Source organism: Rhineura floridana, chromosome 8 (assembly GCF_030035675.1).
Source record: "Rhineura floridana isolate rRhiFlo1 chromosome 8, rRhiFlo1.hap2, whole genome shotgun sequence".
Lineage (NCBI taxonomy): Eukaryota > Metazoa > Chordata > Lepidosauria > Squamata > Rhineuridae > Rhineura > Rhineura floridana.
The window spans coordinates 104818860-104834449 of record NC_084487.1 but is presented as its reverse complement, the minus strand read 5'-3'; the positions used below and the strand labels follow the sequence as shown (position 1 = coordinate 104834449).

Genomic DNA, 15590 nt, shown 5'->3' with positions numbered 1-15590 from the left:
CAGATTAATAACGAGGACCAAGCGGTTGGAACACATAATACCTGTTCTGGCTCCCTTGCATTGGCTGCCAATATGCTTCCAGGCCAGATTCAAAGTGTTGGTTTTAACCTATAAAGCCCTATACGGCACGGGACCACAATACCTGTCGGAACGCCTCTCCCGATATGAACCTGCCCGGACACTGCGCTCTACCTCGAAGGCCCTCCTCCAAGTCCCATCTCATAGGGAGGCTCGGAGAGTGGTGACAAGAACTAGGGCCTTCTCAGTGGTGGCCCCCGAACTCTGGAACAGTCTCCCCAATGAGGTGCATATGGTGCCGACGCTGCTGTCTTTTAGGCACCAGCTTAAGACTTGCCTCTTTTCTATGGCGTTTTAATTAAATTTTAAAATTTGTGTAATTGATTTTAGATTGTTTTTCCTTTTTACATGTTCTTGTTGTATTTAATATGGGATTTTATGAGATGTATTTGTATTTTCTGTTGTACACTGCCCAGAGAGCTATGCTAGTCGGGCGGTATAAAAATCTAATAAAATAAAATAAATAACATTATAATAACAAATAAAATTAAATAGCAAATAACATTATCATTATCGGCACCGCCAAGAAAAAACAGGTGGTGTTAGAGGGGCGGGATTGATGGGTGGAGTCAGAGGAAAAAGTGGTCAGAGCAACAAATGTGACTTTTATCTCATTTATCTCTATATAGCAGAATAGTTGCTACACATACTGAGGCGACATTCACACCAGACATTTATTCCACTATTATTCCACCTTAAATACTCATGACTTCCCCCAAAGAATCCTGGGAAGTTTGGTTTGTGAAGAGGGCTGAGAGTTGTTAGGAGGCTCCTATTTTCCTCAGAGAGCTACAGTTCCCTGAGTGGTTTAACAGTCAATCCCTCTTTCCAGGAGACTCTGGGAATTGTAGCTCTGTGAGGAGATTAGGAGTCTCCTAACAACTCTCAGGACCCTTCACAAACTACACTTCCCAGGATTCTTTGGGGGAAGTCATGACTGTTTAAAGTGGAATAATAGTGGAATAAATGTACAGTGCGAGTGCAGCCTTAGACACCCCTCTCTAGTCTCAATCCAGGCAAACAGCATTTACAGAGTTGAAGGATCCATTCCAACCAGGCAAAAACACTGCAAAACAGGATTTGTGGGTGGGTGGGTGGCCCAGGAAAGGGGGTTGACCTGGGGAGAGGCCTGGAAGGTCTCATTTGGTCTTCAGGCTTAAGAATGTCCATCTGTGCTATATGGTTTATATTTCCTCAGTTGAAATTCCCTCAGTGAAATGGAAAGAGCAGATTTTATGGTTATGGATGTTTGATATTTTCCCACTTAACATGGCTTTGTTCAAGTTCATAAAAGTTGCCAGCAACATGTAGCCAGCATCATTTACAAATTAGCAGGAGTCTGGGCAAGGTGGCAATGGAATAAAATGCAGGCACAGACCAAAGGTAGAGACTTTAGGCTTCTTCACACTTGCTGTTTTTTAGGCGTATACCTACTGAGTATATGATTGGTGGCAAACCCAAGGTTGCCTTGAATAATGTGTGAAATGGCCTTTAGGGGGGAAAAGTAAAGTGAGAATTAGTGGAAGGAAAAGCAGGAAGAGAAAATGTATGATTCCCAGTTTTCCTCAGTATTTCCAGTAAAAGTAGATATTATTGCCAGTGCCATCTGTCTATACGCTAAGTGCCTCCTTAAGTCAGTCCTAAGGATACTTCAGGCACAGGGAATCTGTTGCCCTCCAGGTGTTGCAGGAGTACAACTCTCATAAGGCCAGGGCATGCAGACAGAGACCCCCAGCGTTTTAAGCTGCACTACTCCTGGCCTGAGCTGCAGGCTGTCGCCGTTTCGGACTGGTGTACCACCCCTTGAAATAGCTGTAAGTTCAGGCAAGATGGAATGCCTTTCCTGGATATTTTTTCTTAATTAATGTTATTTGCTATTTAATTAAATGTTTGTACAATGCATTGCTTTATTGATGTATTGCCTTGTTGATGTATTTTTATATTTGCATTTATTTTTTTTGTAAGCCACCTTGAGGGCCATTTGGCCGAAAGGCGGGGTATAAATAAACATTAACATAACATAACATTAACATAATCTCTGATCATAGGCAATGCTGACTGGGGCTGATGGGACTTGGAGTCCAACAACTTCTGGGGGGCCACAGGTTCCCCACCCTTGCTTTAGAATATGCTGTGTGTACCATGTTCTCTTGGTCTTCTAAATTTTTTTTCTTTTGAGAAAATATCCCCCCCCCCATTTTTGTAGTATTGTAGATGCCAACAACTGGTGTCAGGATTATTTCACCATGTGAAAATATGTTACTGATAAGACAAAAAAAATGTTTTTGTGAGGAAGTTCCTTGCACACTAGAGCAAAAATAGCCTCAAGAAGACTTTTTCTCCCTGGTTTGATTTGTCGCTGATCACAGAGCAGCTTGTACTTACCTGCAGTATGCACAACTGCAGACATCTAAAATAGTTGTCCCTGATTTTGTACTCTGCTTATGTACTCTAGATAAATCTGCTGAGCATGGAAGATCTTTCTTTAGATCAAGTGGCTGACTTCAATGTTCTCTAGCTCTAGGGCTGAATATTTCTATAGTCTGTGTCATAGAAGTCTTAGAGGACAAACCAGTCAGGAAGTTACTGTCTCTCTTAAACAAGCATAGAACAGTAACAGGAAACTCCTGAGTCCATGCAGATACAATTAAGTCCAGTGCCATCTAGTGACTAAACTATTTAATGACATTATCCACACTGTCTGGTCTGCAAGTTATTACTTCTGAAAACAGATAGGTCATTGCAATTTCCTAATTGGTCAACATTTTGCACTAGTTCTACATTTGCAGTAATGTACTTTGTGCTTTTGTTTGTCACACAGAAGCTTGTATTGTAGACCATTCATGGAACAATCATATGAGATGGCAGGAAGCCCTGAGATACAACTCTGTGACTCTTAAGAAGAATTCACTAACAGCATCTAACAGGATGTTTGCCAAATGTTCTTGAACTAGGCAACTTGGAGGAAGTGACATGCCTATCATTTCATGGATGTTACTTAAAAATGAATGTGAAGGATGAGATCCTCTGTAATAGTAGATTCCCTGACAGATTTTCCATGTGTCCTACTTTACAGAGCATGTCCTCTATTTGAAAGGCTGTCAAAGGATGGTACTGTGTTTGAAGGATTCCTCTGTTTGAATGTCTGCCTCGTCCAAGTCCAGTTTAAAGATAACCATACGAAAGAAGAACAGAGGCCCTGAAGTTGCCTCCTGAAGCTAATACCTGGGCAACAAACTGAGTAGGCACACAGGTCACCGGGCCACATTCTTCCCCACTATGGTGAGATGTGTTGTATTTCTATTTTAATTATAGTGGTTATTTATGAATTTGCATATATACTTATGAATTAGAATATGCAATTTTAATGCAAATATGTATCCTCTTTTTTATGATGATGATGCTGCATTCACACAGAGCAGTACCCAAGTGTTTGTTCTTGTTGTCATTCTCAAGTTGCAGGCTGCACTACTCATAGAAGCAGCAGCCAAAGACTTGTGTATCTGAATCCTGCTAAAGAAAGATCTTCATAAACAAGAACAATATAGCTAATCCACCCATATGTTCTCCTGCTTTTCATATTTCTCACTCTTACATCTTCTCACAAGCCTAACAAGATCTGAACTAATCCACTTCTACCTTAAGGCTTTGATTGAAACCTGAGTGAGTTAGCTAGGACATGTTTATGAAACTGCCATTTATTAAAGTCTCTCCTCACCTCCAGCTAAACTGCAGCTTTATGAAGAGAAAATATCTCTTCTCCCTATCTCCAGAAATAATATACTGCTATGAAGAAGCCAGGCCTGAAATATATTAATTTTTCTCAGTGCATAAAGTGGACTGGTGTTCTTTATGGTACGACTCTACTAATTTAAACCTTATAATAATGCAAATATATATAAACAGTTCCCTCTGTTGTTATAAAAATGTATAACAGCAATAGAGGAAAGGGTTTTTTGCTCCATCCAAGCATTCTTTGATGTTCATTAGCATTAGGGTCTACTGAAGTGCTGAGTGCGGGTCTAGCATCAGGGATCAGCATTGCTGGGTAGATGCAGGAGCCCCAATACTGTAGTAGGGACCACTCAGGCCTAGCAGCACTGGGCGGCCCAGCTGGGCAGGTGGCCCAGTGTTGGCCTCTCCCTGTTGCCCTCTCTTGCGTCTCCCATCCATGATGCCACTTCCAGTTTTCCCACCCATTCTGTCAGTGTCATCTTCTCCTGTTCTCTCCAAATACGTGTGGAAAGAATCCTGCCCAACCACCAACACTGGACCCTAACAGGAGCCAGGGAGGAGCCAGGCTGCACCTGGGCAGAGTGGGGAGTCCTCAAGCATGTGGTGGGGGACTGATGTTAAGAGCTTGTGGCAGCCTGGAAATGGTTCTGGGCCCATTACTAACCCTTGATGCGGAGACCTGTCAGCCACCACCACCTTCTGTCTCTTGAACTGGGTGCCCCCCATTGGGGAGAATCGAGGGCACTTCCCTTCCCCTCCTGCCTTTGGGGCCATGCTGCAGCTATCTGTGGCAGAAACTCCTCCCTGTCCTCCTTAACAGATAGAGAAAGCAAGTGGTGGCATAGCTGTTGTTGCTCCTAGCCAAGCTCACTATTCACCCATCTGCTTCAAGCAGGCAAGTCATCAGTAGTAGCTACATAAGGGGCCTCTGGTGTCACCTGAAAGAAAACCACTTTATTTTACTTTATATTATTCATTTGATTTATTTAACCCTGCCCTTCAATGGGTTCCCTGGAGAGCTTACACAAAGTTAAAATTACAAAAAAGGCTAAAAAAACACAAATATTAAAACACCACTGTTTATTTATGGCATTTATATACTGCTTAATCATTTGCATTTCTAAGCGGTATACATAAAATAAAACAAACAGAATAAAACAATAGAATCATCACAAAACCAAATGGAAAAACCCAACCACTACCTTAAAATGCCTGCTGGAGTAAGAAAGTTTTTGTCAAACTTGTGCCTGAGGTTCAGCAGAGTGTATATCTAATTTCACTTGGGAGGGAGTTCCACAGGCTTGGGCCCACAACATGTATCTGAGCTGTGGGGGACCACCAAGAGAGACTCCCCCAAAGATCAGAGATCAGGCGGTCCTTAAGATATCCTGAAGTCAAGTGGTTATGAGCCTTGCAAATTAATACAAGAACCTTAAACCAGGCCCAGTAACAAATGGACAGCTAGTGCAGACTTTTAAGCACCAAAGTTATGTGCTGGCAATATATAAAAGAGCAGTATAAAAGCAGCAGAAATACAAGCAAACACCAAGCAGTATACAATAATAGCAACTTTGAGAGGATTAAAAAGGCTGGGAAGAGACTTTTTTTGCCTTGTGCTAAAATGACATCAAGGGACGTGCCAGGCAAGATCATTCCATGGACAGGGTAGGCCACCACTAAGTGGGCCCTTTCCCCTGTAGCCACTCGACATATCTCAGGTGGCAGGACCAGCCAAGGAAGGGCAGGTACTTTGGGTATCCTGATCCCAAGTGGTGAAGGGCAAAAGCAGCACTTTGAATTGAACCCAGAAATAGGAGACCGGTGCAGCTGGCAAAGCACAAGCGTAATGTTATCATAAGTCCATTAGATGGGAGAGGGGAGTCAGAGAAGGGGGAAGAAGGAGCTGCTTCAACTTCAGCCAGAAACATCTAGAGAAAGATAACTGAAGGATATCAGTCCCCTCATGACCCATCAAACCTGAAGGTAGCCCTGGCTGTTTGTTTTCCAAGCTAAGGAGCTTTCAGGATGACTTTTTAAAGCTAGGCCTTTTTAAAGAATGGGTTGTCACAAAATGGTCGTTTTCGCTTTGTGGAGTGGAGTGTGCCCTCTGTGTTCACTTCATGAGCAGTTTTGAATCAGAGGAGTTTGATGGCATGGCACTAATGAGATGTAGTGGTGTAGTGGATAGAGTGCTGGACTAGGACCTGGGAAACCAGAGTTCAAATCCCCACTAAGCCATGAAGCTTATTGGGTGATCTTGGGCCAGTCACTGTCTTTCAGCCTAACCTACCTCACAGGGTTGTTGTGGGATAAAACGGAGAGGGGAACAATCATGTACATCATTTTGAGTTCCTTGGAGGAATGGTGGGCTATAAATATACTTCTTCTTGTAGGCGACCCACAAATTAAATTATTATTATTATTATTATTATTCGACCTGCACTGGCTTCCAGTTGTTTTCCGGGCCCAATTCAAGGTGTTGGTATTAACCTTTAAATCCCTACACGGTCTTGGCCCAGCTTATCTGATGGAGCGCCTCCAACGCCACCAATTATGCTGCCCGACAAGATCAGCCACACAGGGCCTTCTCTCAGTCCCGCCAACTAAAACAGCTAGGTTGGCGGGGACAAGAGAGAGGGCATTTTCAGTGGCGGCCCCCACTCTCTGGAACTCCCTCCCGTATGATCTCCGGCATGCCCCATCCCTGAATGTATTCCGCCAGGCCTTGAAGACCTGGCTCTTCAGACAGGCCTTCGGGACTTCCGGGGAGGGTTAATCCTTATGACAAATTGCCCATTACTCTGAACTGTCATTGTTTATAATTTTTATCGTTTGTATTGTATTATTATGATGTATTTTATTGTAACCGAGATGTACGTTGCCTAGAGTGGCCGCAGGCCAGATAGGCGACACATAAATTAAATTATTATTATTATTATTTCTTCTTCTACTACTACTACTACCACCATCACCAACAACCTCTTTTTAAAAAACCTCAAAATAGTAGGACCATGAACATTTTCTTAGAAATAAAATAGCAAGAGTTCTGTTCTGCTTTGTCCTATGGCCTTGGAGAGAACTACGATTTACTCAGTGGGACCAGAAAAAGTAAATTGGTTGTTGAAATAATTCATCCAGCTGTTTCACCAATGCCTTTATGCTGTGGCAACAGTCAAAAGATCTGCCCATCTGCAGAAAGTAGTAGATATACCCTATCACCCTAACACTCTGAGAGTGCTGGCTCAATTTCTTAAATGTTGCATCGGACCTATTGTGTCCTTTGTCCAGTATATCTTTTTTCACAGTGATGTGTTTCTTTTCTCTCATCTCACATTAATTGCTCCTTCATTATTGCTCCCCCTTGAAAGCTGTCTTGAAAAGAACAGGGGCTAATGAAAAATGAGTAATCAATTTCTGTAATTAAAAAAAAAATCTATATATCTCTCAGTTGAAGTAAGGCTGCTCCATTTAACATTATTCTTGGAGAGAGCTTGTTTACTTACTTGGGCACCCAACTGTTTTAAATGATTTGATATAACTATCTAATGATTAAAACCCCTGTGTGTTCTTTCATCTTTTGGAAAAGGGATTGTTCGTTTTGTATCACAAACAATGCTTGGCATTGGAATCCAGGAAGCAGATAAGCTTTTATAATTAGTGCTTAAATTGTGACTTGTACAAAATATTGAATATAGTACTAAAATGAAAAAGGGGTACCTTGCATTAATCCGCTTGACTCTAAAGTGCCTAGCTCTTTTTGGCAATTGGTCACAACCTTTTATTGTTTTTTAAAGTAACATATTTATTTAATTGATTTATTGAATTTATGTCCTGCATTTCTTCCATCATAGAACCCACAGCTGTAAACATGTGATCCCCAAGTGGTCTGGAGCCAGACCTACTTTGCTTCAACAAAGTGGTAGCCTCTTGTGCATCAGACTATGCTCTGAATTTCATAAAAGAGCAGACAACACTCCAATGCCAAAGCAATGGGGTTAATGCTTCCTCACACCAGTGTTTGCATTTGTATTTTTTAAATAAAAAGTCAGTATTTCAGTGTGAATGTCTCTTAAGAGTTTGTATGCAGTGTTGACAAATGTACATGTTTTTTGCAAGCAATTTCTCCTATGTAATGCATTTTGTATATTAATTTTGCTAATATAGTCATTTTTATGCACACTTTCTCCTAATCTAGGCATTTTGTAAACATTGTTTGGTTGGAGAATTGCACTGCAAAATTTGGATAAGTGTGAATGGCTGTGTTTCAATTCTCATATTGTTTTGGACAGTGCAAATTTGATCGATTCAGCTTTGAATGGGAACTGAATCGAATTTCTTCCCTATGCCTATCCCTAAATAAGGGGTAGCTAACCTGTAACTCTCTAGTCCTGATGTTGCTTGACAACAACAGCTGTTCCTAACTATTGGTCATGCTGGCTCAGGCTGGTTGGAGTTGGAGTCCAACAACAGCTGGAGGGCCACTGATTAGCCACCCTTGTCCTTGATGAATCAGCACAGAAACATTTAATTATATTCCTCTTTACATACCTGTGTGCCATTTAGGGTTGCCAGGTTCAGGGTCTGAGACTGATCCTGTATCTTTAGGAGAAGAGAAAGTCAGCCAAGTGCAGGTGTTCTTGCAACACTGTAATGGGAAAAACCACAAGGTGGAATTCTCCCTTCCCCCTGCACAACTTTTAAAGATACAGAAGACCTTTTGGTTGCTAGGCCAAGCCTCCAAGAGGTCTGTGATGTTCCTATATTAATGTATATATGGTAAGTGCTGTTTGCATAGAAGATATGTGGTAAGTGGAGTGAAAGAGGAGGGGGGAGTAAATGAGCATTAGAATGCTGGATGATTGGCTGAGTGTTTGAATGGCTGAGAGTATAAATGGAAGGATGACAGTTAAATCTGGGTGGACGTTAGTGAGTTGTTTGAGAGGTGTTTGTCAGGAGAGTGTGGAGAAGGAGGGAGGTGGAGTTTGGAATAGTAATAGATGAAACCATATGCTTATGTGCCTTTATAAAGTAATCTTGTTATCTTTGTTATATAAATAAATACTTATTTGATTTACCAAAGGCCTGATCCTTGGCTGGGGTTTCACAGACCAGAAGGGAGGGTAAGGTAATAACCAAGGCTGAAGGGAAACAGTAACAAATGGTGGCAGCGGTGAAGGGAAGAAAATAATACCACAAGTATTCAGAGCAAAACAGAATTATGTGCATTCTGTATAGATCAAAGGGATTGGGACAGTTTAAGCACGCAGTCACAGAGGTAACCTGATTGAGAGAGACTCAGGCAGAGTCTCTGGGGATACTGGTTATAGGACGTGACTGGTGGTGCTGCCTAGCAGGGGGATCTATTGAGATCTGTGCTAGAGCGGAGAGGGAAACCATAAAAAAGGACAGTCCGGACTGGTGGAGTGGTGCCTAGTGACAGGCAGTAGCCACGAGCAGGTAGGAACCTGACAGGGAGAGCCAGGGAAGGGCGTCACAAGGTCTTCTGTATCTTTAAAAGTTGTGCAGGGGGAAGGGAGAATTCCACCATGTGGTTTTTCCCATTACAGTGTTGCAAGAACACCTGCACTTGGCTGACTTTCTCTTCTCCTAAAGATACAGGATCAGTCTCAGGCCCTGAACCTGGCAACTCTAGGCCATTTTCCCTTCTTTAGTTTGTTATTTCTATTTAGTCATTTTTATGTTTGAAAAGTAAAGCTACTCATGGGCTAGTGAAGTATTTCCAACCTTGACTCTCTTCATTCAATGTCGTTGAGTATCTCAAAGGTTTATCTGTGTGCACCATTGACCTGTGGTCCTCAGCTGTAAAGCTAAACAACAATGGATTTGTTCTTGACCTCTGAATCCTTTCCCCCTCCACTCCATTCTTCACCACCACTATCCGTTTTTTAAAATAATTGTTTTCTCCACTCCACCACGTCTCATGCTCTACCTCCTCCCTTGTCACCTCCTACCCATCCACAGAGCATGAGGAAAGAGCAACACTGCGCAGAAGTCCAGTTTGAGGCACATGATTTTCAGCCACAAATCAGAGGAGCAGAAGACTTCCCCTGCTGCCCCCCAAGTAATGCTCACAAGTAATTCTGGAAACGTTACAATTACTCCACAAAAGTAGTAAAATTACTCCTAGTTCTATTACAATCAAAATGTAAAGGAATTACCCACTCGTTGCTCAAAAAAGTAATGAATTACAAGTAATTCGTTACTTGTAACTAGTTACTTCCAAGCTCTGAACAAAGCATTACTGCTCTTGATGAACACTTCAAAGAAAAGGCAATACTTGTGCTGAACTGGAACAGTGCTGTCTGTGCACGGAGCTGCCATAATGCATAAACTCCCAGACTAGGATTGCCAGGATCAGGGCCTGAGAATGATTCTGTATCTGTAAGAGAAGAGAAAATTCAGCCAAGTGCAGGTTTTCTTTCAACACTGTAATGGGAAAAACCACAAGGTGGAATTCTCCCTTCCCCCTCTACAACTTTTAAAGATACAGAAGACCTCTTGGTTGCCCGGCCCAGCCTCCAAGAGGTCTTCTGTATCTTTAAAAGTTGTGCGGGGGGAAGGGAAAATTCTACCTTGTGGTTTTTCCCATTACAATGTTGCAAGAACACCTGCACTTAGCTGACTTTCTTTTCTCCTAAAGATACAGGATCAGTCTCAGGCCTTGAACCTAGCAACCCTAGCTATAATCAGGCAATATAAGGACTGACTGAAGCTGTACCATTTTGCGGGTGGGGGGGAAGAGAAAAAATATGACCCTTTATAGTACAAAGATGCATCAAAGTGGTTAAGGCCAGTAAAATTTGATGCATGTAATAAAATGACCAACCTGCAATCAGTACTTGTCTACTCAGACAAGTGTGTATTGTGTACACACTTACCTGGGAGTAAGTCCCATTGAACCCAATAAAGCTTACTTCTGAGTAGACATGTATTGCATTGCAGCCTTAATTTCCTTTTTCCCCATTTTAATTCTGACTTCTGTATCTTCACAACAGCCCTGTGAGGAAGGTTAGGCTGAGAGTTAGGGACTGGCCCAAGGCAATAAATAAGCAAAAAACAATGATGAGTAAAAATTTAAAATGTGAAAATGCTCATGCTCAGAATATTTTTGTCGCTGTTTGTCAAGGCTTTGTGTGGGGTTTTTTTTGTCTACTGTCTCATAACTTCCTTTTGCTTGAAAATGTCGTATTTCATACTGTTACAGATGTTCTTTTTTTAAAAAAAATGTCCAAATTCTGTGGTTGTTGGTTTTTTTACTTGAGATCTTTGCATGGTTTAGGGGTAGAATTGCAGGAGACCAGGCTCTTATGGACAGCTGTGGAGCAGATAGAAATTAAATGGAGTAAGCCTTTTTTGTATGAAAATACAATTATGGGGAAAGCTTCACCTGTTAACATTCCAACTGTCAGATATCTTATTACTTGTATGTGCCCCCCTCCCCAGATTTATTTTGATTTGTGAATGCCATGACCATTGCCATTCCCTCCCCCCATTTATCATTGCTACAACCCTATGAGGTAGCTTAGGCTGAGACAATATATGTACATAAGTGGTAGTTGTAGTTGGTACAGCATGAGTATTTCAGAAGCCTGATAATTTTGATTGAGTAAATTTGTTATTCTTGATGGGGAGAGTCCCCAGATCACAGTGATATATATATTTTTGGGGTTCAGAGACATGTTAACTTTCATATGGAGTTGCTGTAGCTGTGAACTTTTCTTGTTTTTTAGTGTTTTGAACTTCCAAGCAAATAAGGAACTGGGAACTAGGAACCAAATTCAGCGTTGCGACAACATAGCCAGTTAACAGGGATGATGGAAATTGTAGTCCTGCAACATCTGGAGGGCACCATGTCAGCTATCCCTGATCTGTAAGGTCCCACAAGTGCCTTCGTTGTTTGTTGCAATACATACAAGAACATAAGAAGAACCTGCTGGATCCAATCAGTGGCCCATCTAGCCTAGCCTGTGCTCACAGTGGCCAATCAGATGCCCTAAAGGGAAGCCCATAAGCAGGACCTGAGTGCACAAGCAGCACTCTCCTCACTTGTATTTCCAGCAGCTGATTTTCAGAAGCATACTGTCTCTGACAGTGGAGTAGAACATAGTCATCATTGGTAGGTGCCGCTAATAGCTTTATCCTCCATGAATTTGTTGAATCCTCTTTTAAAGCCATCCAAGTTGGTGCTCATCACTGCTTCTTGTGGTAGTAAATTCCATAGTTTCACTATATGCTGGGCAAGACCACATTTTTAATTGCAGGAGAAGGGATAACATTTATGCTGGTGGATTACTTTTGATATGTGCATTTTCTATTTACCTACATTATGTCTCTTAAGTTCTGCTTCTGACAGTTCAGTTGTGCATACATGTCTACCCAATGAGTTCAATGGGACTTACTTCCTGGTAAGTATGTACAGGATTAAGTTACCTCTAAGTTATACTGTTGACAAAAAAAATTACAAAAGCAACAATTAAAGTACTGAAGTTTGCATTTTTCTTTGATGATAGGGGGTTTCCATATTGATCAAAATGTGTTTTAGTTGAAGAGGTGCTGCAGTAGAACTCCTGTTCAGTACTGGTGGCAATGTAATCTGTAAAAAGACATTCCTTGTCTGACATGCTCTTTGAGCATCTTGTTCTTCTGAGACATAACAGAAATGTATTGTAAAAGCAGCATTTCAAGTGTAAAATTTGATTTCAAGTGAATTATATGTGTGTTGGAAGTATCATCATTGCTGGCGGTGGGGTGGTGGGGATGTGGGATTCTGTTATGCCATTCTGGTAATCTTACAGATAAAAAATTTTATTCTACTACCCTCTGTTTGTGTGTGCGTGCTTATTTTTAATGTTGTTTTAGGCTACTTAGATGTGCAGCAGCCAAGGCCAGCATCTTGTAGGCAATTCTTTTTAAAAAAGTAACTAAAATGTAATTGTAGCGATTACTTTTGAATAAAAGTAATCAGTTACTTTCAGAGCAAGAGTAATTGTAAAGGTAATTACTACTTTTTGGGGGCCATGTAACTGTAACTGTAATTTATTACTTTTTAAAAGTAATCTTCCAAGCTCTGGACTCAGGCAACACTGAGGTTGTAGGCACACCAGTCTCTTGAAAAGCAGCAAGAACAATTTTTCTTGGTGCATTTTGAAGCAACTCTTCCCCATTGTTGACTTCAGACCTTTCTGGACCACCCACAGCAAAGGGCTAGGCCAATCACTGTAATGGGCCATCCCAGATAACGGCCTGAAATATGCATAAATTATGCTGAAATCATTTACATCTGCTTATATTTGCTTAGAATATGCTTAAGATTTACTGAAATAGCTTATAAAGTCTGCTTCATGCATAAGACCCTAATAGTAAGAAAGGAGTAGTGCCCCCCCTTTCTTCTGTCTCCTGACTAAAGCTGTCATTTTCCTATGAAAGCAGCTGGAACACATAGAGATAAGAGGTCTGGGCAGACAACAAATGTCTGGTAAAATGTCAACACTCAAACCGGCATTTTAAAGAGGAAGTTCCTTATATGGTATGGTTAACACTACCACATTCTACTAGTAGTTTATATTGAGCATTCTAGTAATCTCTATAAGGCAGAAAGGTCACTAGTGCCACCTCTAGTAACCATAATTGATAAGGCCATGGGAACAACTCTTCTCTTTGATAAGAAAGTGTATTAAAGGCCAGGTTTTACAGCACTCATTACCCCTCAGCTCTGCTGGAGAGGGGGGTGTCAAAGAATGCAGGAGAATCATCCATCTATTCCATCTGTGATATCTGATGGGTGATGTATTATGACATTATTTCCCATGTACTTTGTAACTTTGGCTCTGTAATATGTCTTAGAGTTTAACTTAGTTCTTCATCTATTGTAACTTGTTTTAACTAAGATGTGCCTTCTAAGTCTTTTACTCTGATGTTAAATGGATATCCAGCAACTTCCTTCATGCTGATATGTATTTCTATTTTTCTGTTTCTGCAATGATGGGTAAGGCCACTTAAAATGTATTTTATTAGTTGTGGTATGCAATATATTAATAAATAGCATATAGTATAGAGACTGTTCTGCTGTCTGAAGTCTGACTCATAAGAACATAAGAACATAAGAACATAAGAAGAGCCTGCTGGATCAGGCCAGTGGCCCATCTAGTCCAGCATCCTGTTCTCACAGTGGCCAACCAGGTGCCTGGGGGAAGCCTGCAAGCAGGACCCGAGTGCAAGAACACTCTCCCCTCCTGAGGCTTCCGGCAACTGGTTTTCAGAAGCATGCTGCCTCTGACTAGGGTGGCAGAGCACAGCCATCATGGCTAGTAGCCATTGATAGCCCTGTCGTCCATGAATTTGTCTAATCTTCTTTTAAAGCCTTCCAAGCTGGTGGCCATTACTGCATCTTGTGGGAGCAAATTCCATAGTTTAACTATGCGCTGAGTAAAGAAGTACTTCCTTTTGTCTGTCCTGAATCTTCCAACATTCAGCTTCTTTGAATGTCCACGAGTTCTAGTATTATGAGAGAGGGAGAAGAACTTTTCTCTATCCACTTTCTCAATGCCATGCATAATTTTATACACTTCTATCATGTCTCCTCTGACCCGCCTTTTCTCTAAACTAAAAAGCCCCAAATGCTGCAACCTTTCCTCGTAAGGGAGTCGCTCCATCCCCTTGATCATTCTGGTTGCCCTCTTCTGAACCTTTTCCAACTCTAGAATATCCTTTTTGAGATGACTCCCAAACAGAAAATCTCTGGTACCTCCCAAGACTCAAGAATTCTTGAGTGGGGTCTCCTCTATTCTCCGCCTGCATCAGATGACTGCTGTTGATAATTTATGAGCTTAGATGAACTAATAATTGACATAACAGTACAAGGGCTCTATATTGACATGGAGGAAGGGAGAAAACAATAACCTTCAACCCTGTGCATTCACTGGCAAGGGGGCTGGCATTTTTGATATCAACTGTCTTTGCCTTTGCCTACAGCAAAGCGTTTCCATTGGCCACACTTGGTAGGCAAACGGGTTGATCTGCCAGTCAGTGGTGAAATATGTCTGAAGCTGAATTTAAAAAACACACACAGTCAAGCTAATCCAACCACAGTTTCACAGTAAAAAGGGGTGAAGTTTGACTAGCACTGTGTGCTCCTTTTTTATCATTAATTTTTATTCAAATTTTCAAAGACAAGAAACAAAACAAAACAAAAACAACCAAACAATAAAATAAAATGTTGACTTCCGATTTGTCGCAGATCAGTTATAGGTCTACAATATATAACAATCCTATCTCTAAAATTATATTATAAGATCACTTTCCTCCAGTAGTTATCTTAATTAATCATCAAATCTCATAAACATTATTTTATTCTTTCCACAAAAAGTCCAAGAGAGGTTTCAATTCCTTGAGAGATATATCTTTCAATTTTTCTCCAAATAAACATATTGCTTAATCCATCTAATTCAAATCTGTTAGACCCAATAATTTCAATAGCCATTCTTCCATTATCTATATTAATTCCATCTTCCATCTTCAATAATCCTGTTAAGTCCAGTAATTTCAGTAGCCATTCTTCCGTTATCAGTATCCCATAATAATCTTGTTGTCATAGCCATAGTCCAAGTAAACATATCAATTAATCCATCTCGTCAAATCTGTTAAGTCCAATAATTTCCATAACCATTCTTCCATTATCAATATTAATTCCATCTTCCATCTTCAATAGTCCTGTTAAATCCAGTGGTTTCAGTATCCATTCATCCATTATCAGTATC

At 41.0% G+C, this 15590-nt stretch overlaps 1 long non-coding RNA gene across 1 annotated transcript; it reads left to right on the top strand.

The window, feature by feature from the left end:
* The first annotated feature begins 2958 nt into the window (after positions 1 to 2958).
* LOC133390015 (uncharacterized) lies at positions 2959 to 12800 on the top strand. Its single transcript, XR_009764267.1, has 3 exons — positions 2959 to 3360; positions 9796 to 9895; positions 11565 to 12800. It is a non-coding gene; the product is annotated as an uncharacterized LOC133390015 (long non-coding RNA).
* Positions 12801 to 15590: the final 2790 nt, after the last annotated feature.